This window comes from Phyllobates terribilis, unplaced genomic scaffold (genome assembly GCF_046119375.1).
Source record: "Phyllobates terribilis strain yellow unplaced genomic scaffold, ASM4611937v1 Scaffold_40__1_contigs__length_11209783, whole genome shotgun sequence".
Lineage (NCBI taxonomy): Eukaryota > Metazoa > Chordata > Amphibia > Anura > Dendrobatidae > Phyllobates > Phyllobates terribilis.
The window spans coordinates 10,471,074-10,497,004 of NW_027362800.1; the positions used below are offsets into that span (position 1 = coordinate 10,471,074).

The window sequence follows — 25,931 nt, forward strand, 5'->3', positions numbered from 1 at the left end:
ATGACACGCGCAGCCAGCGTTCCATTGCCACATTCCGTCTACTGCAGGCGGGATACCTGGATGGCTGAATGTCACTGAGAAGCTCACAGAGACCGCCATAAGCAACAGTTTAAAAGAATGCCACAGACTAATCAACCAAACTTTTTGGGTTGGTTTCTCTTTTATAGTCTGCAGGCATTAAATGAAAGAAGTCAGTGTTCCAGCAGAGGGAGACAACGTTTCAGAAAAGGCATTGTAGCAAACCAAAAAAGAAATTTTAAGCGCAGCAGAGTAACCAGCTCACATACCTGTTAGCTCAGGTGAGTTTAAAAGGCTGCTGTTGATAACAAGGGCATTTGCTAAATAGATGGTGTGTGTGCAACAATATACTGAAAGGTCAATTATATTGTGCAGCTTATCTCACCACCTGTAGTTATTTAGGTGAAAGCTCCAAAATGCTTGCCTAATATGTCTGTTTATCCAAAAGGAAGTATAGAGGGAGAGCTAGATAGATAGCATTGCATTACATTACATTACATGGCAATGCAATGCACAGTTGCTGAAGTTGAAACAAAATGAGCTTGTCATCTGGCTTCTGCAACTTTTAACATGAAAAATCCAATGAGGAGAAGAAAAGCAAAGCCAAAGAGTCCATCCCAAAATCCGACAAACAAGCAAAATGAACAAAAAGCATTGAATTCAATTCTTTCTGATTTTAGAAACTGCATTAAAGAAGGGGTGCACCGGTCCTGGAGATACTGCAATACCAGGTCAATGCGTGGAGTGGACAGAGCAAGCTCTTTTTCCATCTCCCTGTTCTAAAAATCCATTTAATATATGGTCCCCAGATAGGGGACGTATCAGATATTAAACTGATAAGAACAGATACTACACTTGATCTTAGCCAAAAGGCCGAGAAGCGATAACCAGAATTGGTTTCCGACTACGGTGCCACCCAAGGATTCTGAAAAGTCCATTTGTGGAGATGGCCACCTGGACTCCTGTTAAGAAGACATGCTGTCAACCTCTAGATCCCTCACATGCCTGCACTTTTCGGCTTGCTGCTGCTGCAATCCACGCGTTTTAGATCTGCATAACTCCACCTCTTTTAGCACAGTACCCTCAACCCCCGGCTGTTCCCACCCGCCTCAACACCGTTGGAAGGGAGGAGAACCAATTAAGGCGGGGGGGGGTGGAACGAGCAGCTGTCTACCCTTAGCAGGAGGGTTGCTGATTAATTACCTCTCCTGCTGCTGCTGCTGCTGGCTGTCCAGCAGCAGACTGAAGGTGGCTGCTGCTGTGCGCAGGTATATAAAGGCTCAGAGCCTATTATGACACGCGCAGCCAGCGTTCCATTGCCACATTCCGTCTACTGCAGGCGGGATACCTGGATGGCTGAATGTCACTGAGAAGCTCACAGAGACCGCCATAAGCAACAGTTTAAAAGAATGCCACAGACTAATCAACCAAACTTTTTGGGTTGGTTTCTCTTTTATAGTCTGCAGGCATTAAATGAAAGAAGTCAGTGTTCCAGCAGAGGGAGACAACGTTTCAGAAAAGGCATTGTAGCAAACCAAAAAAGAAATTTTAAGCGCAGCAGAGTAACCAGCTCACATACCTGTTAGCTCAGGTGAGTTTAAAAGGCTGCTGTTGATAACAAGGGCATTTGCTAAATAGATGGTGTGTGTGCAACAATATACTGAAAGGTCAATTATATTGTGCAGCTTATCTCACCACCTGTAGTTATTTAGGTGAAAGCTCCAAAATGCTTGCCTAATATGTCTGTTTATCCAAAAGGAAGTATAGAGGGAGAGCTAGATAGATAGCATTGCATTACATTACATGGCAATGCAATGCACAGTTGCTGAAGTTGAACCAAAATGAGCTTGTCATCTGGCTTCTGCAACTTTTAACATGAAAAATCCAATGAGGAGAAGAAAAGCAAAGCCAAAGAGTCCATCCCAAAATCCGACAAACAAGCAAAATGAACAAAAAGCATTGAATTCAATTCTTTCTGATTTAGAAACTGCATTAAAGAAGGGGTGCACCGGTCCTGGAGATACTGCAATACCAGGTCAATGCGTGGAGTGGACAGAGCAAGCTCTTTTTCCATCTCCCTGTTCTAAAAATCCATTTAATATATGGTCCCCAGATAGGGGACGTATCAGATATTAAACTGATAAGAACAGATACTAAACTTGATCTTAGCCAAAAGGCCGAGAAGCGATAACCAGAATTGGTTTCCGACTATGGTGCCACCCAAGGATTCTGAAAAGTCCATTTGTGGAGATGGCCACCTGGACTCCCGTTAAGAAGACATGCTGTCAACCTCTAGATCCCTCACATGCCTGCACTTTTCGGCTTGCTGCTGCTGCAATCCACGCGTTTTAGATCTGCATAACTCCACCTCTTTTAGCACAGTACCCTCAACCCCCGGCTGTTCCCACCCGCCTCAACACCGTTGGAAGGGAGGAGAACCAATTAAGGCGGGGGGGGGGGTGGAACGAGCAGCTGTCTACCCTTAGCAGGAGGGTTGCTGATTAATTACCTCTCCTGCTGCTGCTGCTGCTGGCTGTCCAGCAGCAGACTGAAGGTGGCTGCTGCTGTGCGCAGGTATATAAAGGCTCAGAGCCTATTATGACACGCGCAGCCAGCGTTCCATTGCCACATTCCGTCTACTGCAGGCGGGATACCTGGATGGCTGAATGTCACTGAGAAGCTCACAGAGACCGCCATAAGCAACAGTTTAAAAGAATGCCACAGACTAATCAACCAAACTTTTTGGGTTGGTTTCTCTTTTATAGTCTGCAGGCATTAAATGAAAGAAGTCAGTGTTCCAGCAGAGGGAGACAACGTTTCAGAAAAGGCATTGTAGCAAACCAAAAAAGAAATTTTAAGCGCAGCAGAGTAACCAGCTCACATACCTGTTAGCTCAGGTGAGTTTAAAAGGCTGCTGTTGATAACAAGGGCATTTGCTAAATAGATGGTGTGTGTGCAACAATATACTGAAAGGTCAATTATATTGTGCAGCTTATCTCACCACCTGTAGTTATTTAGGTGAAAGCTCCAAAATGCTTGCCTAATATGTCTGTTTATCCAAAAGGAAGTATAGAGGGAGAGCTAGATAGATAGCATTGCATTACATTACATGGCAATGCAATGCACAGTTGCTGAAGTTGAACCAAAATGAGCTTGTCATCTGGCTTCTGCAACTTTTAACATGAAAAATCCAATGAGGAGAAGAAAAGCAAAGCCAAAGAGTCCATCCCAAAATCCGACAAACAAGCAAAATGAACAAAAAGCATTGAATTCAATTCTTTCTGATTTAGAAACTGCATTAAAGAAGGGGTGCACCGGTCCTGGAGATACTGCAATACCAGGTCAATGCGTGGAGTGGACAGAGCAAGCTCTTTTTCCATCTCCCTGTTCTAAAAATCCATTTAATATATGGTCCCCAGATAGGGGACGTATCAGATATTAAACTGATTAGAACAGATACTACACTTGATCTTAGCCAAAAGGCCGAGAAGCGATAACCAGAATTGGTTTCCGACTACGGTGCCACCCAAGGATTCTGAAAAGTCCATTTGTGGAGATGGCCACCTGGACTCCCGTTAAGAAGACATGCTGTCAACCTCTAGATCCCTCACATGCCTGCACTTTTCGGCTTGCTGCTGCTGCAATCCACGCGTTTTAGATCTGCATAACTCCACCTCTTTTAGCACAGTACCCTCAACCCCCGGCTGTTCCCACCCGCCTCAACACCGTTGGAAGGGAGGAGAACCAATTAAGGCGGGGGGGGGGTGGAAGGAGCAGCTGTCTACCCTTAGCAGGAGGGTTGCTGATTAATTACCTCTCCTGCTGCTGCTGCTGCTGGCTGTCCAGCAGCAGACTGAAGGTGGCTGCTGCTGTGCGCAGGTATATAAAGGCTCAGAGCCTATTATGACACGCACAGCCAGCGTTCCATTGCCACATTCCGTCTACTGCAGGCGGGATACCTGGATGGCTGAATGTCACTGAGAAGCTCACAGAGACCGCCATAAGCAACAGTTTAAAAGAATGCCACAGACTAATCAACCAAACTTTTTGGGTTGGTTTCTCTTTTATAGTCTGCAGGCATTAAATGAAAGAAGTCAGTGTTCCAGCAGAGGGAGACAACGTTTCAGAAAAGGCATTGTAGCAAACCAAAAAAGAAATTTTAAGCGCAGCAGAGTAACCAGCTCACATACCTGTTAGCTCAGGTGAGTTTAAAAGGCTGCTGTTGATAACAAGGGCATTTGCTAAATAGATGGTGTGTGTGCAACAATATACTGAAAGGTCAATTATATTGTGCAGCTTATCTCACCACCTGTAGTTATTTAGGTGAAAGCTCCAAAATGCTTGCCTAATATGTCTGTTTATCCAAAAGGAAGTATAGAGGGAGAGCTAGATAGATAGCATTGCATTACATTACATTACATGGCAATGCAATGCACAGTTGCTGAAGTTGAACCAAAATGAGCTTGTCATCTGGCTTCTGCAACTTTTAACATGAAAAATCCAATGAGGAGAAGAAAAGCAAAGCCAAAGAGTCCATCCCAAAATCCGACAAACAAGCAAAATGAACAAAAAGCATTGAATTCAATTCTTTCTGATTTTAGAAACTGCATTAAAGAAGGGGTGCACCGGTCCTGGAGATACTGCAATACCAGGTCAATGCGTGGAGTGGACAGAGCAAGCTCTTTTTCCATCTCCCTGTTCTAAAAATCCATTTAATATATGGTCCCCAGATAGGGGACGTATCAGATATTAAACTGATAAGAACAGATACTACACTTGATCTTAGCCAAAAGGCCGAGAAGCGATAACCAGAATTGGTTTCCGACTACGGTGCCACCCAAGGATTCTGAAAAGTCCATTTGTGGAGATGGCCACCTGGACTCCCGTTAAGAAGACATGCTGTCAACCTCTAGATCCCTCACATGCCTGCACTTTTCGGCTTGCTGCTGCTGCAATCCACGCGTTTTAGATCTGCATAACTCCACCTCTTTTAGCACAGTACCCTCAACCCCCGGCTGTTCCCACCCGCCTCAACACCGTTGGAAGGGAGGAGAACCAATTAAGGCGGGGGGGGGGTGGAACGAGCAGCTGTCTACCCTTAGCAGGAGGGTTGCTGATTAATTACCTCTCCTGCTGCTGCTGCTGCTGGCTGTCCAGCAGCAGACTGAAGGTGGCTGCTGCTGTGCGCAGGTATATAAAGGCTCAGAGCCTATTATGACACGTGCAGCCAGCGTTCCATTGCCACATTCCGTCTACTGCAGGCGGGATACCTGGGTGGCTGAATGTCACTGAGAAGCTCACAGAGACCGCCATAAGCAACAGTTTAAAAGAATGCCACAGACTAATCAACCAAACTTTTTGGGTTGGTTTCTCTTTTATAGTCTGCAGGCATTAAATGAAAGAAGTCAGTGTTCCAGCAGAGGGAGACAACGTTTCAGAAAAGGCATTGTAGCAAACCAAAAAAGAAATTTTAAGCGCAGCAGAGTAACCAGCTCACATACCTGTTAGCTCAGGTGAGTTTAAAAGGCTGCTGTTGATAACAAGGGCATTTGCTAAATAGATGGTGTGTGTGCAACAATATACTGAAAGGTCAATTATATTGTGCAGCTTATCTCACCACCTGTAGTTATTTAGGTGAAAGCTCCAAAATGCTTGCCTAATATGTCTGTTTATCCAAAAGGAAGTATAGAGGGAGAGCTAGATAGATAGCATTGCATTACATTACATTACATGGCAATGCAATGCACAGTTGCTGAAGTTGAACCAAAATGAGCTTGTCATCTGGCTTCTGCAACTTTTAACATGAAAAATCCAATGAGGAGAAGAAAAGCAAAGCCAAAGAGTCCATCCCAAAATCCGACAAACAAGCAAAATGAACAAAAAGCATTGAATTCAATTCTTTCTGATTTTAGAAACTGCATTAAAGAAGGGGTGCACCGGTCCTGGAGATACTGCAATACCAGGTCAATGCGTGGAGTGGACAGAGCAAGCTCTTTTTCCATCTCCCTGTTCTAAAAATCCATTTAATATATGGTCCCCAGATAGGGGACGTATCAGATATTAAACTGATAAGAACAGATACTACACTTGATCTTAGCCAAAAGGCCGAGAAGCGATAACCAGGATTGGTTTCCGACTACGGTGCCACCCAAGGATTCTGAAAAGTCCATTTGTGGAGATGGCCACCTGGACTCCCGTTAAGAAGACATGCTGTCAACCTCTAGATCCCTCACATGCCTGCACTTTTCGGCTTGCTGCTGCTGCAATCCACGCGTTTTAGATCTGCATAACTCCACCTCTTTTAGCACAGTACCCTCAACCCCCGGTTGTTCCCACCCGCCTCAACACCGTTGGAAGGGAGGAGAACCAATTAAGGCGGGGGGGGGGTGGAACGAGCAGCTGTCTACCCTTAGCAGGAGGGTTGCTGATTAATTACCTCTCCTGCTGCTGCTGCTGCTGGCTGTCCAGCAGCAGACTGAAGGTGGCTGCTGCTGTGCGCAGGTATATAAAGGCTCAGAGCCTATTATGACACGCGCAGCCAGCGTTCCATTGCCACATTCCGTCTACTGCAGGCGGGATACCTGGATGGCTGAATGTCACTGAGAAGCTCACAGAGACCGCCATAAGCAACAGTTTAAAAGAATGCCACAGACTAATCAACCAAACTTTTTGGGTTGGTTTCTCTTTTATAGTCTGCAGGCATTAAATGAAAGAAGTCAGTGTTCCAGCAGAGGGAGACAACGTTTCAGAAAAGGCATTGTAGCAAACCAAAAAAGAAATTTTAAGCGCAGCAGAGTAACCAGCTCACATACCTGTTAGCTCAGGTGAGTTTAAAAGGCTGCTGTTGATAACAAGGGCATTTGCTAAATAGATGGTGTGTGTGCAACAATATACTGAAAGGTCAATTATATTGTGCAGCTTATCTCACCACCTGTAGTTATTTAGGTGAAAGCTCCAAAATGCTTGCCTAATATGTCTGTTTATCCAAAAGGAAGTATAGAGGGAGAGCTAGATAGATAGCATTGCATTACATTACATTACATGGCAATGCAATGCACAGTTGCTGAAGTTGAACCAAAATGAGCTTGTCATCTGGCTTCTGCAACTTTTAACATGAAAAATCCAATGAGGAGAAGAAAAGCAAAGCCAAAGAGTCCATCCCAAAATCCGACAAACAAGCAAAATGAACAAAAAGCATTGAATTCAATTCTTTCTGATTTTAGAAACTGCATTAAAGAAGGGGTGCACCGGTCCTGGAGATACTGCAATACCAGGTCAATGCGTGGAGTGGACAGAGCAAGCTCTTTTTCCATCTCCCTGTTCTAAAAATCCATTTAATATATGGTCCCCAGATAGGGGACGTATCAGATATTAAACTGATAAGAACAGATACTACACTTGATCTTAGCCAAAAGGCCGAGAAGCGATAACCAGAATTGGTTTCCGACTACGGTGCCACCCAAGGATTCTGAAAAGTCCATTTGTGGAGATGGCCACCTGGACTCCCGTTAAGAAGACATGCTGTCAACCTCTAGATCCCTCACATGCCTGCACTTTTCGGCTTGCTGCTGCTGCAATCCACGCGTTTTAGATCTGCATAACTCCACCTCTTTTAGCACAGTACCCTCAACCCCCGGCTGTTCCCACCCGCCTCAACACCGTTGGAAGGGAGGAGAACCAATTAAGGCGGGGGGGGGGGTGGAACGAGCAGCTGTCTACCCTTAGCAGGAGGGTTGCTGATTAATTACCTCTCCTGCTGCTGCTGCTGCTGGCTGTCCAGCAGCAGACTGAAGGTGGCTGCTGCTGTGCGCAGGTATATAAAGGCTCAGAGCCTATTATGACACGCGCAGCCAGCGTTCCATTGCCACATTCCGTCTACTGCAGGCGGGATACCTGGATGGCTGAATGTCACTGAGAAGCTCACAGAGACCGCCATAAGCAACAGTTTAAAAGAATGCCACAGACTAATCAACCAAACTTTTTGGGTTGGTTTCTCTTTTATAGTCTGCAGGCATTAAATGAAAGAAGTCAGTGTTCCAGCAGAGGGAGACAACGTTTCAGAAAAGGCATTGTAGCAAACCAAAAAAGAAATTTTAAGCGCAGCAGAATAACCAGCTCACATACCTGTTAGCTCAGGTGAGTTTAAAAGGCTGCTGTTGATAACAAGGGCATTTGCTAAATAGATGGTGTGTGTGCAACAATATACTGAAAGGTCAATTATATTGTGCAGCTTATCTCACCACCTGTAGTTATTTAGGTGAAAGCTCCAAAATGCTTGCCTAATATGTCTGTTTATCCAAAAGGAAGTATAGAGGGAGAGCTAGATAGATAGCATTGCATTACATTACATTACATGGCAATGCAATGCACAGTTGCTGAAGTTGAACCAAAATGAGCTTGTCATCTGGCTTCTGCAACTTTTAACATGAAAAATCCAATGAGGAGAAGAAAAGCAAAGCCAAAGAGTCCATCCCAAAATCCGACAAACAAGCAAAATGAACAAAAAGCATTGAATTCAATTCTTTCTGATTTTAGAAACTGCATTAAAGAAGGGGTGCACCGGTCCTGGAGATACTGCAATACCAGGTCAATGCGTGGAGTGGACAGAGCAAGCTCTTTTTCCATCTCCCTGTTCTAAAAATCCATTTAATATATGGTCCCCAGATAGGGGACGTATCAGATATTAAACTGATAAGAACAGATACTACACTTGATCTTAGCCAAAAGGCCGAGAAGCGATAACCAGAATTGGTTTCCGACTACGGTGCCACCCAAGGATTCTGAAAAGTCCATTTGTGGAGATGGCCACCTGGACTCCCGTTAAGAAGACATGCTGTCAACCTCTAGATCCCTCACATGCCTGCACTTTTCGGCTTGCTGCTGCTGCAATCCACGCGTTTTAGATCTGCATAACTCCACCTCTTTTAGCACAGTACCCTTAACCCCCGGCTGTTCCCACCCGCCTCAACACCGTTGGAAGGGAGGAGAACCAATTAAGGCGGGGGGGGGGGGGGGTGGAACGAGCAGCTGTCTACCCTTAGCAGGAGGGTTGCTGATTAATTACCTCTCCTGCTGCTGCTGCTGCTGGCTGTCCAGCAGCAGACTGAAGGTGGCTGCTGCTGTGCGCAGGTATATAAAGGCTCAGAGCCTATTATGACATGCGCAGCCAGCGTTCCATTGCCACATTCCGTCTACTGCAGGCGGGATACCTGGATGGCTGAATGTCACTGAGAAGCTCACAGAGACCGCCATAAGCAACAGTTTAAAAGAATGCCACAGACTAATCAACCAAACTTTTTGGGTTGGTTTCTCTTTTATAGTCTGCAGGCATTAAATGAAAGAAGTCAGTGTTCCAGCAGAGGGAGACAACGTTTCAGAAAAGGCATTGTAGCAAACCAAAAAAGAAATTTTAAGCGCAGCAGAGTAACCAGCTCACATACCTGTTAGCTCAGGTGAGTTTAAAAGGCTGCTGTTGATAACAAGGGCATTTGCTAAATAGATGGTGTGTGTGCAACAATATACTGAAAGGTCAATTATATTGTGCAGCTTATCTCACCACCTGTAGTTATTTAGGTGAAAGCTCCAAAATGCTTGCCTAATATGTCTGTTTATCCAAAAGGAAGTATAGAGGGAGAGCTAGATAGATAGCATTGCATTAAATTACATTACATGGCAATGCAATGCACAGTTGCTGAAGTTGAACCAAAATGAGCTTGTCATCTGGCTTCTGCAACTTTTAACATGAAAAATCCAATGAGGAGAAGAAAAGCAAAGCCAAAGAGTCCATCCCAAAATCCGACAAACAAGCAAAATGAACAAAAAGCATTGAATTCAATTCTTTCTGATTTTAGAAACTGCATTAAAGAAGGGGTGCACCGGTCCTGGAGATACTGCAATACCAGGTCAATGCGTGGAGTGGACAGAGCAAGCTCTTTTTCCATCTCCCTGTTCTAAAAATCCATTTAATATATGGTCCCCAGATAGGGGACGTATCAGATATTAAACTGATAAGAACAGATACTACACTTGATCTTAGCCAAAAGGCCGAGAAGCGATAACCAGAATTGGTTTCCGACTACGGTGCCACCCAAGGATTCTGAAAAGTCCATTTGTGGAGATGGCCACCTGGACTCCCGTTAAGAAGACATGCTGTCAACCTCTAGATCCCTCACATGCCTGCACTTTTCGGCTTGCTGCTGCTGCAATCCACGCGTTTTAGATCTGTATAACTCCACCTCTTTTAGCACAGTACCCTCAACCCCCGGCTGTTCCCACCCGCCTCAACACCGTTGGAAGGGAGGAGAACCAATTAAGGCGGGGGGGGGTGGAACGAGCAGCTGTCTACCCTTAGCAGGAGGGTTGCTGATTAATTACCTCTCCTGCTGCTGCTGCTGCTGGCTGTCCAGCAGCAGACTGAAGGTGGCTGCTGCTGTGCGCAGGTATATAAAGGCTCAGAGCCTATTATGACACGCGCAGCCAGCGTTCCATTGCCACATTCCGTCTACTGCAGGCGGGATACCTGGATGGCTGAATGTCACTGAGAAGCTCACAGAGACCGCCATAAGCAACAGTTTAAAAGAATGCCACAGACTAATCAACCAAACTTTTTGGGTTGGTTTCTCTTTTATAGTCTGCAGGCATTAAATGAAAGAAGTCAGTGTTCCAGCAGAGGGAGACAACGTTTCAGAAAAGGCATTGTAGCAAACCAAAAAAGAAATTTTAAGCGCAGCAGAGTAACCAGCTCACATACCTGTTAGCTCAGGTGAGTTTAAAAGGCTGCTGTTGATAACAAGGGCATTTGCTAAATAGATGGTGTGTGTGCAACAATATACTGAAAGGTCAATTATATTGTGCAGCTTATCTCACCACCTGTAGTTATTTAGGTGAAAGCTCCAAAATGCTTGCCTAATATGTCTGTTTATCCAAAAGGAAGTATAGAGGGAGAGCTAGATAGATAGCATTGCATTACATTACATTACATGGCAATGCAATGCACAGTTGCTGAAGTTGAACCAAAATGAGCTTGTCATCTGGCTTCTGCAACTTTTAACATGAAAAATCCAATGAGGAGAAGAAAAGCAAAGCCAAAGAGTCCATCCCAAAATCCGACAAACAAGCAAAATGAACAAAAAGCATTGAATTCAATTCTTTCTGATTTTAGAAACTGCATTAAAGAAGGGGTGCACAGGTCCTGGAGATACTGCAATACCAGGTCAATGCGTGGAGTGGACAGAGCAAGCTCTTTTTCCATCTCCCTGTTCTAAAAATCCATTTAATATATGGTCCCCAGATAGGGGACGTATCAGATATTAAACTGATAAGAACAGATACTACACTTGATCTTAGCCAAAAGGCCGAGAAGCGATAACCAGAATTGGTTTCCGACTACGGTGCCACCCAAGGATTCTGAAAAGTCCATTTGTGGAGATGGCCACCTGGACTCCCGTTAAGAAGACATGCTGTCAACCTCTAGATCCCTCACATGCCTGCACTTTTCGGCTTGCTGCTGCTGCAATCCACGCGTTTTAGATCTGCATAACTCCACCTCTTTTAGCACAGTACCCTCAACCCCCGGCTGTTCCCACCCGCCTCAACACCGTTGGAAGGGAGGAGAACCAATTAAGGCGGGGGGGGGGGGTGGAACGAGCAGCTGTCTACCCTTAGCAGGAGGGTTGCTGATTAATTACCTCTCCTGCTGCTGCTGCTGCTGCTGCTGGCTGTCCAGCAGCAGACTGAAGGTGGCTGCTGCTGTGCGCAGGTATATAAAGGCTCAGAGCCTATTATGACACACGCAGCCAGCGTTCCATTGCCACATTCCGTCTACTGCAGGCGGGATACCTGGATGGCTGAATGTCACTGAGAAGCTCACAGAGACCGCCATAAGCAACAGTTTAAAAGAATGCCACAGACTAATCAACCAAACTTTTTGGGTTGGTTTCTCTTTTATAGTCTGCAGGCATTAAATGAAAGAAGTCAGTGTTCCAGCAGAGGGAGACAACGTTTCAGAAAAGGCATTGTAGCAAACCAAAAAAGAAATTTTAAGCGCAGCAGAGTAACCAGCTCACATACCTGTTAGCTCAGGTGAGTTTAAAAGGCTGCTGTTGATAACAAGGGCATTTGCTAAATAGATGGTGTGTGTGCAACAATATACTGAAAGTTCAATTATATTGTACAGCTTATCTCACCACCTGTAGTTATTTAGGTGAAAGCTCCAAAATGCTTGCCTAATATGTCTGTTTATCCAAAAGGAAGTATAGAGGGAGAGCTAGATAGATAGCATTGCATTACATTACATTACATGGCAATGCAATGCACAGTTGCTGAAGTTGAACCAAAATGAGCTTGTCATCTGGCTTCTGCAACTTTTAACATGAAAAATCCAATGAGGAGAAGAAAAGCAAAGCCAAAGAGTCCATCCCAAAATCCGACAAACAAGCAAAATGAACAAAAAGCATTGAATTCAATTCTTTCTGATTTTAGAAACTGCATTAAAGAAGGGGTGCACCGGTCCTGGAGATACTGCAATACCAGGTCAATGCGTGGAGTGGACAGAGCAAGCTCTTTTTCCATCTCCCTGTTCTAAAAATCCATTTAATATATGGTCCCCAGATAGGGGACGTATCAGATATTAAACTGATAAGAACAGATACTACACTTGATCTTAGCCAAAAGGCCGAGAAGCGATAACCAGAATTGGTTTCCGACTACGGTGCCACCCAAGGATTCTGAAAAGTCCATTTGTGGAGATGGCCACCTGGACTCCCGTTAAGAAGACATGCTGTCAACCTCTAGATCCCTCACATGCCTGCACTTTTCGGCTTGCTGCTGCTGCAATCCACGCGTTTTAGATCTGCATAACTCCACCTCTTTTAGCACAGTACCCTCAACCCCCGGCTGTTCCCACCCGCCTCAACACCGTTGGAAGGGAGGAGAACCAATTAAGGCGGGGGGGGGGGGGTGGAACGAGCAGCTGTCTACCCTTAGCAGGAGGGTTGCTGATTAATTACCTCTCCTGCTGCTGCTGCTGCTGGCTGTCCAGCAGCAGACTGAAGGTGGCTGCTGCTGTGCGCAGGTATATAAAGGCTCAGAGCCTATTATGACACGCGCAGCCAGCGTTCCATTGCCACATTCCGTCTACTGCAGGCGGGATACCTGGATGGCTGAATGTCACTGAGAAGCTCACAGAGACCGCCATAAGCAACAGTTTAAAAGAATGCCACAGACTAATCAACCAAACTTTTTGGGTTGGTTTCTCTTTTATAGTCTGCAGGCATTAAATGAAAGAAGTCAGTGTTCCAGCAGAGGGAGACAACGTTTCAGAAAAGGCATTGTAGCAAACCAAAAAAGAAATTTTAAGCGCAGCAGAGTAACCAGCTCACATACCTGTTAGCTCAGGTGAGTTTAAAAGGCTGCTGTTGATAACAAGGGCATTTGCTAAATAGATGGTGTGTGTGCAACAATATACTGAAAGGTCAATTATATTGTGCAGCTTATCTCACCACCTGTAGTTATTTAGGTGAAAGCTCCAAAATGCTTGCCTAATATGTCTGTTTATCCAAAAGGAAGTATAGAGGGAGAGCTAGATAGATAGCATTGCATTACATTACATTACATGGCAATGCAATGCACAGTTGCTGAAGTTGAACCAAAATGAGCTTGTCATCTGGCTTCTGCAACTTTTAACATGAAAAATCCAATGAGGAGAAGAAAAGCAAAGCCAAAGAGTCCATCCCAAAATCCGACAAACAAGCAAAATGAACAAAAAGCATTGAATTCAATTCTTTCTGATTTTAGAAACTGCATTAAAGAAGGGGTGCACCGGTCCTGGAGATACTGCAATACCAGGTCAATGCGTGGAGTGGACAGAGCAAGCTCTTTTTCCATCTCCCTGTTCTAAAAATCCATTTAATATATGGTCCCCAGATAGGGGACGTATCAGATATTAAACTGATAAGAACAGATACTACACTTGATCTTAGCCAAAAGGCCGAGAAGCGATAACCAGAATTGGTTTCCGACTACGGTGCCACCCAAGGATTCTGAAAAGTCCATTTGTGGAGATGGCCACCTGGACTCCCGTTAAGAAGACATGCTGTCAACCTCTAGATCCCTCACATGCCTGCACTTTTCGGCTTGCTGCTGCTGCAATCCACGCGTTTTAGATCTGCATAACTCCACCTCTTTTAGCACAGTACCCTCAACCCCCGGCTGTTCCCACCCGCCTCAACACCGTTGGAAGGGAGGAGAACCAATTAAGGCGGGGGGGGGGGGGTGGAACGAGCAGCTGTCTACCCTTAGCAGGAGGGTTGCTGATTAATTACCTCTCCTGCTGCTGCTGCTGCTGGCTGTCCAGCAGCAGACTGAAGGTGGCTGCTGCTGTGCGCAGGTATATAAAGGCTCAGAGCCTATTATGACACGCGCAGCCAGCGTTCCATTGCCACATTCCGTCTACTGCAGGCGGGATACCTGGATGGCTGAATGTCACTGAGAAGCTCACAGAGACCGCCATAAGCAACAGTTTAAAAGAATGCCACAGACTAATCAACCAAACTTTTTGGGTTGGTTTCTCTTTTATAGTCTGCAGGCATTAAATGAAAGAAGTCAGTGTTCCAGCAGAGGGAGACAACGTTTCAGAAAAGGCATTGTAGCAAACCAAAAAAGAAATTTTAAGCGCAGCAGAGTAACCAGCTCACATACCTGTTAGCTCAGGTGAGTTTAAAAGGCTGCTGTTGATAACAAGGGCATTTGCTAAATAGATGGTGTGTGTGCAACAATATACTGAAAGGTCAATTATATTGTGCAGCTTATCTCACCACCTGTAGTTATTTAGGTGAAAGCTCCAAAATGCTTGCCTAATATGTCTGTTTATCCAAAAGGAAGTATAGAGGGAGAGCTAGATAGATAGCATTGCATTACATTACATTACATGGCAATGCAATGCACAGTTGCTGAAGTTGAACCAAAATGAGCTTGTCATCTGGCTTCTGCAACTTTTAACATGAAAAATCCAATGAGGAGAAGAAAAGCAAAGCCAAAGAGTCCATCCCAAAATCCGACAAACAAGCAAAATGAACAAAAAGCATTGAATTCAATTCTTTCTGATTTTAGAAACTGCATTAAAGAAGGGGTGCACCGGTCCTGGAGATACTGCAATACCAGGTCAATGCGTGGAGTGGACAGAGCAAGCTCTTTTTCCATCTCCCTGTTCTAAAAATCCATTTAATATATGGTCCCCAGATAGGGGACGTATCAGATATTAAACTGATAAGAACAGATACTACACTTGATCTTAGCCAAAAGGCCGAGAAGCGATAACCAGAATTGGTTTCCGACTACGGTGCCACCCAAGGATTCTGAAAAGTCCATTTGTGGAGATGGCCACCTGGACTCCCGTTAAGAAGACATGCTGTCAACCTCTAGATCCCTCACATGCCTGCACTTTTCGGCTTGCTGCTGCTGCAATCCACGCGTTTTAGATCTGCATAACTCCACCTCTTTTAGCAAAGTACCCTCAACCCCCGGCTGTTCCCACCCGCCTCAACACCGTTGGAAGGGAGGAGAACCAATTAAGGTGGGGGGGGGGTGGAACGAGCAGCTGTCTACCCTTAGCAGGAGGGTTGCTGATTAATTACCTCTCCTGCTGCTGCTGCTGCTGGCTGTCCAGCAGCAGACTGAAGGTGGCTGCTGCTGTGCGCAGGTATATAAAGGCTCAGAGCCTATTATGACACGCGCAGCCAGCGTTCCATTGCCACATTCCGTCTACTGCAGGCGGGATACCTGGATGGCTGAATGTCACTGAGAAGCTCACAGAGACCGCCATAAGCAACAGTTTAAAAGAATGCCACAGACTAATCAACCAAACTTTTTGGGTTGGTTTCTCTTTTATAGTCTGCAGGCATTAAATGAAAGAAGTCAGTGTTCCAGCAGAGGGAGACAACGTTTCAGAAAAGGCATTGTAGCAAACCAAAAAAGAAATTTTAAGCGCAGCAGAGTAACCAGCTCACATACCTGTTAGCTCAGGTGAGTTTAAAAGGCTGCTGTTGATAACAAGGGCATTTGCTAAATAGATGGTGTGTGTGCAACAATATACTGAAAGGTCAATTATATTGTGCAGCTTATCTCACCACCTGTAGTTATTTAGGTGAAAGCTCCAAAATGCTTGCCTAATATGTCTGTTTATCCAAAAGGAAGTATAGAGGGAGAGCTAGATAGATAGCATTGCATTACATTACATTACATGGCAATGCAATGCACAGTTGCTGAAGTTGAACCAAAATGAGCTTGTCATCTGGCTTCTGCAACTTTTAACATGAAAAATCCAATGAGGAGAAGAAAAGCAAAGCCAAAGAGTCCATCCCAAAATCCGACAAACAAACAAAATGAACAAAAAGCATTGAATTCAATTCTTTCTGATTTTAGAAACTGCATTAAAGAAGGGGTGCACCGGTCCTGGAGATACTGCAATACCAGGTCAATGCGTGGAGTGGACAGAGCAAGCTCTTTTTCCATCTCCCTGTTCTAAAAATCCATTTAATATATGGTCCCCAGATAGGGGACGTATCAGATATTAAACTGATAAGAACAGATACTACACTTGATCTTAGCCAAAAGGCCGAGAAGCGATAACCAGAATTGGTTTCCGACTACGGTGCCACCCAAGGATTCTGAAAAGTCCATTTGTGGAGATGGCCACCTGGACTCCCGTTAAGAAGACATGCTGTCAACCTCTAGATCCCTCACATGCCTGCACTTTTCGGCTTGCTGCTGCTGCAATCCACGCGTTTTAGATCTGCATAACTCCACCTCTTTTAGCAAAGTACCCTCAACCCCCGGCTGTTCCCACCCGCCTCAACACCGTTGGAAGGGAGGAGAACCAATTAAGGTGGGGGGGGGGTGGAACGAGCAGCTGTCTACCCTTAGCAGGAGGGTTGCTGATTAATTACCTCTCCTGCTGCTGCTGCTGCTGGCTGTCCAGCAGCAGACTGAGGGTGGCTGCTGCTGTGCGCAGGTATATAAAGGCTCAGAGCCTATTATGACACGCGCAGCCAGCGTTCCATTGCCACATTCCGTCTACTGCAGGCGGGATACCTGGATGGCTGAATGTCACTGAGAAGCTCACAGAGACCGCCATAAGCAACAGTTTAAAAGAATGCCACAGACTAATCAACCAAACTTTTTGGGTTGGTTTCTCTTTTATAGTCTGCAGGCATTAAATGAAAGAAGTCAGTGTTCCAGCAGAGGGAGACAACGTTTCAGAAAAGGCATTGTAGCAAACCAAAAAAGAAATTTTAAGCGCAGCAGAGTAACCAGCTCACATACCTGTTAGCTCAGGTGAGTTTAAAAGGCTGCTGTTGATAACAAGGGCATTTGCTAAATAGATGGTGTGTGTGCAACAATATACTGAAAGGTCAATTATATTGTGCAGCTTATCTCACCACCTGTAGTTATTTAGGTGAAAGCTCCAAAATGCTTGCCTAATATGTCTGTTTATCCAAAAGGAAGTATAGAGGGAGAGCTAGATAGATAGCATTGCATTACATTACATTACATGGCAATGCAATGCACAGTTGCTGAAGTTGAACCAAAATGAGCTTGTCATCTGGCTTCTGCAACTTTTAACATGAAAAATCCAATGAGGAGAAGAAAAGCAAAGCCAAAGAGTCCATCCCAAAATCCGACAAACAAGCAAAATGAACAAAAAGCATTGAATTCAATTCTTTCTGATTTTAGAAACTGCATTAAAGAAGGGGTGCACCGGTCCTGGAGATACTGCAATACCAGGTCAATGCGTGGAGTGGACAGAGCAAGCTCTTTTTCCATCTCCCTGTTCTAAAAATCCATTTAATATATGGTCCCCAGATAGGGGACGTATCAGATATTAAACTGATAAGAACAGATACTACACTTGATCTTAGCCAAAAGGCCGAGAAGCGATAACCAGAATTGGTTTCCGACTACGGTGCCACCCAAGGATTCTGAAAAGTCCATTTGTGGAGATGGCCACCTGGACTCCCGTTAAGAAGACATGCTGTCAACCTCTAGATCCCTCACATGCCTGCACTTTTCGGCTTGCTGCTGCTGCAATCCACGCGTTTTAGATCTGCATAACTCCACCTCTTTTAGCACAGTACCCTCAACCCCCGGCTGTTCCCACCCGCCTCAACACCGTTGGAAGGGAGGAGAACCAATTAAGGCGGGGGGGGGGGTGGAACGAGCAGCTGTCTACCCTTAGCAGGAGGGTTGCTGATTAATTACCTCTCCTGCTGCTGCTGCTGCTGGCTGTCCAGCAGCAGACTGAAGGTGGCTGCTGCTGTGCGCAGGTATATAAAGGCTCAGAGCCTATTATGACACGCGCAGCCAGCGTTCCATTGCCACATTCCGTCTACTGCAGGCGGGATACCTGGATGGCTGAATGTCACTGAGAAGCTCACAGAGACCGCCATAAGCAACAGTTTAAAAGAATGCCACAGACTAATCAACCAAACTTTTTGGGTTGGTTTCTCTTTTATAGTCTGCAGGCATTAAATGAAAGAAGTCAGTGTTCCAGCAGAGGGAGACAACGTTTCAGAAAAGGCATTGTAGCAAACCAAAAAAGAAATTTTAAGCGCAGCAGAGTAACCAGCTCACATACCTGTTAGCTCAGGTGAGTTTAAAAGGCTGCTGTTGATAACAAGGGCATTTGCTAAATAGATGGTGTGTGTGCAACAATATACTGAAAGGTCAATTATATTGTGCAGCTTATCTCACCACCTGTAGTTATTTAGGTGAAAGCTCCAAAATGCTTGCCTAATATGTCTGTTTATCCAAAAGGAAGTATAGAGGGAGAGCTAGATAGATAGCATTGCATTACATTACATTACATGGCAATGCAATGCACAGTTGCTGAAGTTGAACCAAAATGAGCTTGTCATCTGGCTTCTGCAACTTTTAACATGAAAAATCCAATGAGGAGAAGAAAAGCAAAGCCAAAGAGTCCATCCCAAAATCCGACAAACAAGCAAAATGAACAAAAAGCATTGAATTCAATTCTTTCTGATTTTAGAAACTGCATTAAAGAAGGGGTGCACCGGTCCTGGAGATACTGCAATACCAGGTCAATGCGTGGAGTGGACAGAGCAAGCTCTTTTTCCATCTCCCTGTTCTAAAAATCCATTTAATATATGGTCCCCAGATAGGGGACGTATCAGATATTAAACTGATAAGAACAGATACTACACTTGATCTTAGCCAAAAGGCCGAGAAGCGATAACCAGAATTGGTTTCCGACTACGGTGCCACCCAAGGATTCTGAAAAGTCCATTTGTGGAGATGGCCACCTGGACTCCCGTTAAGAAGACATGCTGTCAACCTCTAGATCCCTCACATGCCTGCACGTTTCGGCTTGCTGCTGCTGCAATCCACGCGTTTTAGATCTGCATAACTCCACCTCTTTTAGCACAGTACCCTCAACCCCCGGCTGTTCCCACCCGCCTCAACACCGTTGGAAGGGAGGAGAACCAATTAAGGCGGGGGGGGGGGGGTGGAACGAGCAGCTGTCTACCCTTAGCAGGAGGGTTGCTGATTAATTACCTCTCCTGCTGCTGCTGCTGCTGGCTGTCCAGCAGCAGACTGAAGGTGGCTGCTGCTGTGCGCAGGTATATAAAGGCTCAGAGCCTATTATGACACGCGCAGCCAGCGTTCCTTTGCCACATTCCGTCTACTGCAGGCGGGATACCTGGATGGCTGAATGTCACTGAGAAGCTCACAGAGACCGCCATAAGCAACAGTTTAAAAGAATGCCACAGACTAATCAACCAAACTTTTTGGGTTGGTTTCTCTTTTATAGTCTGCAGGCATTAAATGAAAGAAGTCAGTGTTCCAGCAGAGGGAGACAACGTTTCAGAAAAGGCATTGTAGCAAACCAAAAAAGAAATTTTAAGCGCAGCAGAGTAACCAGCTCACATACCTGCTAGCTCAGGTGAGTTTAAAAGGCTGCTGTTGATAACAAGGGCATTTGCTAAATAGATGGTGTGTGTGCAACAATATACTGAAAGGTCAATTATATTGTGCAGCTTATCTCACCACCTGTAGTTATTTAGGTGAAAGCTCCAAAATGCTTGCCTAATATGTCTGTTTATCCAAAAGGAAGTATAGAGGGAGAGCTAGATAGATAGCATTGCATTACATTACATTACATGGCAATGCAATGCACAGTTGCTGAAGTTGAACCAAAATGAGCTTGTCATCTGGCTTCTGCAACTTTTAACATGAAAAATCCAATGAGGAGAAGAAAAGCAAAGCCAAAGAGTCCATCCCAAAATCCGACAAACAAGCAAAATGAACAAAAAGCATTGAATTCAATTCTTTCTGATTTTAGAAACTGCATTAAAGAAGGGGTGCACCGGTCCTGGAGATACTGCAATACCAGGTCAATGCGTGGAGTGGACAGAGCAAGCTCTTTTTCCATCTCCCTGTTCTAAAAATCCATTTAATATATGGTCCCCAGATAGGGGACGTATCAGATATTAAACTGATAAGAACAGATACTACACTTGATCTTAGCCAAAAGGCCGAGAAGCGATAACCAGAATTGGTTTCCGACTACGGTGCCACCCAAGGATTCTGAAAAGTCCATTTGTGGAGATGGCCACCTGGACTCCCGTTAAGAAGACATGCTGTCAACCTCTAGATCCCTCACATGCCTGCACTTTTCGGCTTGCTGCTGCTGCAATCCACGCGTTTTAGATCTGCATAACTCCACCTCTTTTAGCACAGTACCCTCAACCCCCGGCTGTTCCCACCCGCCTCAACACCATTGGAAGGGAGGAGAACCAATTAAGGCCGGGGGGGGGGTGGAACGAGCAGCTGTCTACCCTTAGCAGGAGGGTTGCTGATTAATTACCTCTCCTGCTGCTGCTGCTGCTGGCTGTCCAGCAGCAGACTGAAGGTGGCTGCTGCTGTGCGCAGGTATATAAAGGCTCAGAGCCTATTATGACACGCGCAGCCAGCGTTCCATTGCCACATTCCGTCTACTGCAGGCGGGATACCTGGATGGCTGAATGTCACTGAGAAGCTCACAGAGACCGCCATAAGCAACAGTTTAAAAGAATGCCACAGACTAATCAACCAAACTTTTTGGGTTGGTTTCTCTTTTATAGTCTGCAGGCATTAAATGAAAGAAGTCAGTGTTCCAGCAGAGGGAGACAACGTTTCAGAAAAGGCATTGTAGCAAACCAAAAAAGAAATTTTAAGCGCAGCAGAGTAACCAGCTCACATACCTGTTAGCTCAGGTGAGTTTAAAAGGCTGCTGTTGATAACAAGGGCATTTGCTAAATAGATGGTGTGTGTGCAACAATATACTGAAAGGTCAATTATATTGTGCAGCTTATCTCACCACCTGTAGTTATTTAGGTGAAAGCTCCAAAATGCTTGCCTAATATGTCTGTTTATCCAAAAGGAAGTATAGAGGGAGAGCTAGATAGATAGCATTGCATTACATTACATTACATGGCAATGCAATGCACAGTTGCTGAAGTTGAACCAAAATGAGCTTGTCATCTGGCTTCTGCAACTTTTAACATGAAAAATCCAATGAGGAGAAGAAAAGCAAAGCCAAAGAGTCCATCCCAAAATCCGACAAACAAGCAAAATGAACAAAAAGCATTGAATTCAATTCTTTCTGATTTTAGAAACTGCATTAAAGAAGGGGTGCACCGGTCCTGGAGATACTGCAATACCAGGTCAATGCGTGGAGTGGACAGAGCAAGCTCTTTTTCCATCTCCCTGTTCTAAAAATCCATTTAATATATGGTCCCCAGATAGGGGACGTATCAGATATTAAACTGATAAGAACAGATACTACACTTGATCTTAGCCAAAAGGCCGAGAAGCGATAACCAGAATTGGTTTCCGACTATGGTGCCACCCAAGGATTCTGAAAAGTCCATTTGTGGAGATGGCCACCTGGACTCCCGTTAAGAAGACATGCTGTCAACCTCTAGATCCCTCACATGCCTGCACTTTTCGGCTTGCTGCTGCTGCAATCCACGCGTTTTAGATCTGCATAACTCCACCTCTTTTAGCACAGTACCCTCAACCCCCGGCTGTTCCCACCCGCCTCAACACCGTTGGAAGGGAGGAGAACCAATTAAGGCGGGGGGGGGGTGGAACGAGCAGCTGTCTACCCTTAGCAGGAGGGTTGCTGATTAATTACCTCTCCTGCTGCTGCTGCTGCTGGCTGTCCAGCAGCAGACTGAAGGTGGCTGCTGCTGTGCGCAGGTATATAAAGGCTCAGAGCCTATTATGACACGCGCAGCCAGCGTTCCATTGCCACATTCCGTCTACTGCAGGCGGGATACCTGGATGGCTGAATGTCACTGAGAAGCTCACAGAGACCGCCATAAGCAACAGTTTAAAAGAATGCCACAGACTAATCAACCAAACTTTTTGGGTTGGTTTCTCTTTTATAGTCTGCAGGCATTAAATGAAAGAAGTCAGTGTTCCAGCAGAGGGAGACAACGTTTCAGAAAAGGCATTGTAGCAAACCAAAAAAGAAATTTTAAGCGCAGCAGAGTAACCAGCTCACATACCTGTTAGCTCAGGTGAGTTTAAAAGGCTGCTGTTGATAACAAGGGCATTTGCTAAATAGATGGTGTGTGTGCAACAATATACTGAAAGGTCAATTATATTGTGCAGCTTATCTCACCACCTGTAGTTATTTAGGTGAAAGCTCCAAAATGCTTGCCTAATATGTCTGTTTATCCAAAAGGAAGTATAGAGGGAGAGCTAGATAGATAGCATTGCATTACATTACATTACATGGCAATGCAATGCACAGTTGCTGAAGTTGAACCAAAATGAGCTTGTCATCTGGCTTCTGCAACTTTTAACATGAAAAATCCAATGAGGAGAAGAAAAGCAAAGCCAAAGAGTCCATCCCAAAATCCGACAAACAAGCAAAATGAACAAAAAGCATTGAATTCAATTCTTTCTGATTTTAGAAACTGCATTAAAGAAGGGGTGCACCGGTCCTGGAGATACTGCAATACCAGGTCAATGCGTGGAGTGGACAGAGCAAGCTCTTTTTCCATCTCCCTGTTCTAAAAATCCATTTAATATATGGTCCCCAGATAGGGGACGTATCAGATATTAAACTGATAAGAACAGATACTACACTTGATCTTAGCCAAAAGGCCGAGAAGCGATAACCAGAATTGGTTTCCGACTACGGTGCCACCCAAGGATTCTGAAAAGTCCATTTGTGGAGATGGCCACCTGGACTCCCGTTAAGAAGACATGCTGTCAACCTCTAGATCCCTCACATGCCTGCACTTTTCGGCTTGCTGCTGCTGCAATCCACGCGTTTTAGATCTGCATAACTCCACCTCTTTTAGCACAGCACCCTCAACCCCCGGCTGTTCCCACCCGCCTCAACACCGTTGGAAGGGAGGAGAACCAATTAAGGCGGGGGGTGGGGGTGGAACGAGCAGCTGTCTACCCTTAGCAGGAGGGTTGCTGATTAATTACCTCTCCTGCTGCTGCTGCTGCTGGCTGTCCAGCAGCAGACTGAAGGTGGCTGCTGCTGTGCGCAGGTATATAAAGGCTCAGAGCCTATTATGACACGCGCAGCCAGCGTTCCATTGCCACATTCCGTCTACTGCAGGCGGGATACCTGGATGGCTGAATGTCACTGAGAAGCTCACAGAGACCGCCATAAGCAACAGTTTAAAAGAATGCCACAGACTAATCAACCAAACTTTTTGGGTTGGTTTCTCTTTTATAGTCTGCAGGCATTAAATGAAAGAAGTCAGTGTTCCAGCAGAGGGAGACAACGTTTCAGAAAAGGCATTGTAGCAAACCAAAAAAGAAATTTTAAGCGCAGCAGAGTAACCAGCTCACATACCTGTTAGCTCAGGTGAGTTTAAAAGGCTGCTGTTGATAACAAGGGCATTTGCTAAATAGATGGTGTGTGTGCAACAATATACTGAAAGGTCAATTATATTGTGCAGCTTATCTCACCACCTGTAGTTATTTAGGTGAAAGCTCCAAAATGCTTGCCTAATATGTCTGTTTATCCAAAAGGAAGTATAGAGGGAGAGCTAGATAGATAGCATTGCATTACATTACATTACATGGCAATGCAATGCACAGTTGCTGAAGTTGAACCAAAATGAGCTTGTCATCTGGCTTCTGCAACTTTTAACATGAAAAATCCAATGAGGAGAAGAAAAGCAAAGCCAAAGAGTCCATCCCAAAATCCGACAAACAAGCAAAATGAACAAAAAGCATTGAATTCAATTCTTTCTGATTTTAGAAACTGCATTAAAGAAGGGGTGCACCGGTCCTGGAGATACTGCAATACCAGGTCAATGCGTGGAGTGGACAGAGCAAGCTCTTTTTCCATCTCCCTGTTCTAAAAATCCATTTAATATATGGTCCCCAGATAGGGGACGTATCAGATATTAAACTGATAAGAACAGATACTACACTTGATCTTAGCCAAAAGGCCGAGAAGCGATAACCAGAATTGGTTTCCGACTACGGTGCCACCCAAGGATTCTGAAAAGTCCATTTGTGGAGATGGCCACCTGGACTCCCGTTAAGAAGACATGCTGTCAACCTCTAGATCCCTCACATGCCTGCACTTTTCGGCTTGCTGCTGCTGCAATCCACGCGTTTTAGATCTGCATAACTCCACCTCTTTTTGCACAGTACCCTCAACCCCCGGCTGTTCCCACCCGCCTCAACACCGTTGGAAGGGAGGAGAACCAATTAAGGCGGGGGGGGGGTGGAACGAGCAGCTGTCTACCCTTAGCAGGAGGGTTGCTGATTAATTACCTCTCCTGCTGCTGCTGCTGGCTGTCCAGCAGCAGACTGAAGGTGGCTGCTGCTGTGCGCAGGTATATAAAGGCTCAGAGCCTATTATGACACGCGCAGCCAGCGTTCCATTGCCACATTCCGTCTACTGCAGGCGGGATACCTGGATGGCTGAATGTCACTGAGAAGCTCACAGAGACCGCCATAAGCAACAGTTTAAAAGAATGCCACAGACTAATCAACCAAACTTTTTGGGTTGGTTTCTCTTTTATAGTCTGCAGGCATTAAATGAAAGAAGTCAGTGTTCCAGCAGAGGGAGACAACGTTTCAGAAAAGGCATTGTAGCAAACCAAAAAAGAAATTTTAAGCGCAGCAGAGTAACCAGCTCACATACCTGTTAGCTCAGGTGAGTTTAAAAGGCTGCTGTTGATAACAAGGGCATTTGCTAAATAGATGGTGTGTGTGCAACAATATACTGAAAGGTCAATTATATTGTGCAGCTTATCTCACCACCTGTAGTTATTTAGGTGAAAGCTCCAAAATGCTTGCCTAATATGTCTGTTTATCCAAAAGGAAGTATAGAGGGAGAGCTAGATAGATAGCATTGCATTACATTACATTACATGGCAATGCAATGCACAGTTGCTGAAGTTGAACCAAAATGAGCTTGTCATCTGGCTTCTGCAACTTTTAACATGAAAAATCCAATGAGGAGAAGAAAAGCAAAGCCAAAGAGTCCATCCCAAAATCCGACAAACAAGCAAAATGAACAAAAAGCATTGAATTCAATTCTTTCTGATTTTAGAAACTGCATTAAAGAAGGGGTGCACCGGTCCTGGAGATACTGCAATACCAGGTCAATGCGTGGAGTGGACAGAGCAAGCTCTTTTTCCATCTCCCTGTTCTAAAAATCCATTTAATATATGGTCCCCAGATAGGGGACGTATCAGATATTAAACTGATAAGAACAGATACTACACTTGATCTTAGCCAAAAGGCCGAGAAGCGATAACCAGAATTGGTTTCCGACTACGGTGCCACCCAAGGATTCTGAAAAGTCCATTTGTGGAGATGGCCACCTGGACTCCCGTTAAGAAGACATGCTGTCAACCTCTAGA

The 25,931-nt window shown here is 45.0% G+C and overlaps 20 non-coding genes across 20 annotated transcripts; all 20 read right to left on the reverse strand.

Annotated features, from left to right (window-relative positions):
* Nucleotides 1-712: 712 nt before the first annotated feature.
* LOC141190740 (U2 spliceosomal RNA) lies at nt 713-903 on the reverse strand. The gene has a single exon (XR_012264755.1). It is a non-coding gene; the product is annotated as a U2 spliceosomal RNA (small nuclear RNA).
* A 1,113-nt stretch (nt 904-2,016) lies between these two features.
* Nucleotides 2,017-2,207, reverse strand: LOC141184737 (U2 spliceosomal RNA). Its single transcript, XR_012259464.1, has one exon. It is a non-coding gene; the product is annotated as a U2 spliceosomal RNA (small nuclear RNA).
* A 1,115-nt stretch (nt 2,208-3,322) lies between these two features.
* Nucleotides 3,323-3,513, reverse strand: LOC141185342 (U2 spliceosomal RNA). The gene has a single exon (XR_012260014.1). It is a non-coding gene; the product is annotated as a U2 spliceosomal RNA (small nuclear RNA).
* Nucleotides 3,514-4,633: 1,120 nt separating this feature from the next.
* On the reverse strand, nt 4,634-4,824 carry LOC141190741 (U2 spliceosomal RNA). The gene has a single exon (XR_012264756.1). It is a non-coding gene; the product is annotated as a U2 spliceosomal RNA (small nuclear RNA).
* A 1,120-nt stretch (nt 4,825-5,944) lies between these two features.
* LOC141190742 (U2 spliceosomal RNA) lies at nt 5,945-6,135 on the reverse strand. Its single transcript, XR_012264757.1, has one exon. It is a non-coding gene; the product is annotated as a U2 spliceosomal RNA (small nuclear RNA).
* A 1,120-nt stretch (nt 6,136-7,255) lies between these two features.
* Nucleotides 7,256-7,446, reverse strand: LOC141190744 (U2 spliceosomal RNA). The gene has a single exon (XR_012264759.1). It is a non-coding gene; the product is annotated as a U2 spliceosomal RNA (small nuclear RNA).
* Nucleotides 7,447-8,567: 1,121 nt separating this feature from the next.
* LOC141190745 (U2 spliceosomal RNA) lies at nt 8,568-8,758 on the reverse strand. The gene has a single exon (XR_012264760.1). It is a non-coding gene; the product is annotated as a U2 spliceosomal RNA (small nuclear RNA).
* Nucleotides 8,759-9,883: 1,125 nt separating this feature from the next.
* On the reverse strand, nt 9,884-10,074 carry LOC141190746 (U2 spliceosomal RNA). Its single transcript, XR_012264761.1, has one exon. It is a non-coding gene; the product is annotated as a U2 spliceosomal RNA (small nuclear RNA).
* Nucleotides 10,075-11,193: 1,119 nt separating this feature from the next.
* Nucleotides 11,194-11,384, reverse strand: LOC141184480 (U2 spliceosomal RNA). Its single transcript, XR_012259231.1, has one exon. It is a non-coding gene; the product is annotated as a U2 spliceosomal RNA (small nuclear RNA).
* A 1,128-nt stretch (nt 11,385-12,512) lies between these two features.
* On the reverse strand, nt 12,513-12,703 carry LOC141190747 (U2 spliceosomal RNA). Its single transcript, XR_012264762.1, has one exon. It is a non-coding gene; the product is annotated as a U2 spliceosomal RNA (small nuclear RNA).
* A 1,123-nt stretch (nt 12,704-13,826) lies between these two features.
* On the reverse strand, nt 13,827-14,017 carry LOC141190748 (U2 spliceosomal RNA). The gene has a single exon (XR_012264763.1). It is a non-coding gene; the product is annotated as a U2 spliceosomal RNA (small nuclear RNA).
* Nucleotides 14,018-15,140: 1,123 nt separating this feature from the next.
* On the reverse strand, nt 15,141-15,331 carry LOC141190749 (U2 spliceosomal RNA). The gene has a single exon (XR_012264764.1). It is a non-coding gene; the product is annotated as a U2 spliceosomal RNA (small nuclear RNA).
* Nucleotides 15,332-16,451: 1,120 nt separating this feature from the next.
* LOC141190751 (U2 spliceosomal RNA) lies at nt 16,452-16,642 on the reverse strand. The gene has a single exon (XR_012264765.1). It is a non-coding gene; the product is annotated as a U2 spliceosomal RNA (small nuclear RNA).
* Nucleotides 16,643-17,762: 1,120 nt separating this feature from the next.
* Nucleotides 17,763-17,953, reverse strand: LOC141190752 (U2 spliceosomal RNA). Its single transcript, XR_012264766.1, has one exon. It is a non-coding gene; the product is annotated as a U2 spliceosomal RNA (small nuclear RNA).
* Nucleotides 17,954-19,074: 1,121 nt separating this feature from the next.
* Nucleotides 19,075-19,265, reverse strand: LOC141190753 (U2 spliceosomal RNA). Its single transcript, XR_012264767.1, has one exon. It is a non-coding gene; the product is annotated as a U2 spliceosomal RNA (small nuclear RNA).
* Nucleotides 19,266-20,388: 1,123 nt separating this feature from the next.
* Nucleotides 20,389-20,579, reverse strand: LOC141190754 (U2 spliceosomal RNA). The gene has a single exon (XR_012264768.1). It is a non-coding gene; the product is annotated as a U2 spliceosomal RNA (small nuclear RNA).
* A 1,121-nt stretch (nt 20,580-21,700) lies between these two features.
* On the reverse strand, nt 21,701-21,891 carry LOC141190756 (U2 spliceosomal RNA). The gene has a single exon (XR_012264770.1). It is a non-coding gene; the product is annotated as a U2 spliceosomal RNA (small nuclear RNA).
* A 1,120-nt stretch (nt 21,892-23,011) lies between these two features.
* Nucleotides 23,012-23,202, reverse strand: LOC141190757 (U2 spliceosomal RNA). Its single transcript, XR_012264771.1, has one exon. It is a non-coding gene; the product is annotated as a U2 spliceosomal RNA (small nuclear RNA).
* A 1,122-nt stretch (nt 23,203-24,324) lies between these two features.
* On the reverse strand, nt 24,325-24,515 carry LOC141190758 (U2 spliceosomal RNA). The gene has a single exon (XR_012264772.1). It is a non-coding gene; the product is annotated as a U2 spliceosomal RNA (small nuclear RNA).
* Nucleotides 24,516-25,632: 1,117 nt separating this feature from the next.
* LOC141190759 (U2 spliceosomal RNA) lies at nt 25,633-25,823 on the reverse strand. The gene has a single exon (XR_012264773.1). It is a non-coding gene; the product is annotated as a U2 spliceosomal RNA (small nuclear RNA).
* Nucleotides 25,824-25,931: the final 108 nt, after the last annotated feature.